Here is a 1425-nt window from a genome sequence, read left to right as displayed (position 1 = left end):
CTACAGTAAGAGGGGAAAAAAGGGAACGTCAACAGAAACTTACCCAGAGCCAACGCCTGTTTCAAGCTCAAATCTCCTTGCAGCCAAAGCCTGACACTTCTACTCTCACCACCGAACCACTCCCAGCAATGGCCGTCCCCCTTTCCCTTCTGTACTTTTAAATATTCCTGTGCCGAGCTAGGGATTCCTGAATGCCCCTATCACATTAGCCTCTGCTACCACCCCAGGCAGAGATTTTCAGGCACCAGCACTCTCTCCTTTGGACCTAACCCTTCTCCCTTAAATGCATGCCTTTTGGTATTAGACATTACAACCCTGGGGAAAGATACTCGCTGTCCACTCTATACCTTCCATAATTTTATAAACTTTTATCAGATCTCCCCTCAGCCTCTACTGCTCCAGAGAAAACCTCTCGTTTTAGCTCATTCCCTCTAATCCCGACACTATCTTGATAAACCTCTCTGCACCCTCTTCAAAGCCTCCTCATGTTTCTTATCACAGGCCGACAGGAACTGACTGCGAAACTCCAGAAGCAGCCTGACTACAGTTTTTTTAAAGCTGAAATGTCATTTCCCAATTATTGAACTCAGCTTTTAAAGTCTAGCTTTATTTGTCGCACGGATATCAAAAGATACAGTGAAATGCGACTTTTGCGTTGAACCAGATCAGCGGAGATTGTGCTGGCGACTGCCCGCAAATGTTACCATGCTTCTGGCACCAACGTGGCACGTCCACAACTTACTAACCCTCACCGTGTATCCTTGGAGTGTGAGGGGAAACCAGAGACCCTGTAAGGCGGCCATGTGATCATGGGGAGAATGTATAGACTCCTTACAGACAGCGGGAATTGAACCTCGATCTGGTGTTAGACAGTGGTTGCACGTTCCTCATTTAATAAAGTCAAGCACGTGATTCTTTGCCACACTATCAACCCCTGAGCAGTCACTTTCCGAGAGCTGTGAACTTGCACCCAAAGATTCTGCTATTTAACACCGTTAATGGTCTTTACATTTGATCTCCCAATAGAACCATAGGACACTACAGCACAGAAAACAGGACATTCGGCCCTTCTAGTCTGTGCTGAAACGTTATTCCACTAGTCCTATTGACCTGCATCCAGTCCATAATCCTCCAGACCTCTCCCATCCATGTACCTATCCAATTTATTCTTAAAACTTAACAGTGAGCCCACATTTACCACATCAGATGGCAGCTCGTTCCACACTCCCACCACTCTCTGAGTGAAGAAGTTCCCCCTAAACTTTTCCCCTTTCACCCTAAAGCCATGTCCTCTCGTATTTATCTCTCCTAATCTAAGTGGAAAGAGCCTATTCACATTTACTCTGTCTATACCCCTCATAATTTTGTGCAGCATTTCACATTTGGCCCGGTTAAACTGCATCTGCCGTTTCTCTGCCCATATCT

Source organism: Mobula birostris, chromosome 30, assembly GCF_030028105.1.
Source record: "Mobula birostris isolate sMobBir1 chromosome 30, sMobBir1.hap1, whole genome shotgun sequence".
Lineage (NCBI taxonomy): Eukaryota > Metazoa > Chordata > Chondrichthyes > Myliobatiformes > Myliobatidae > Mobula > Mobula birostris.
This window is presented reverse-complemented; position numbering follows the sequence as displayed.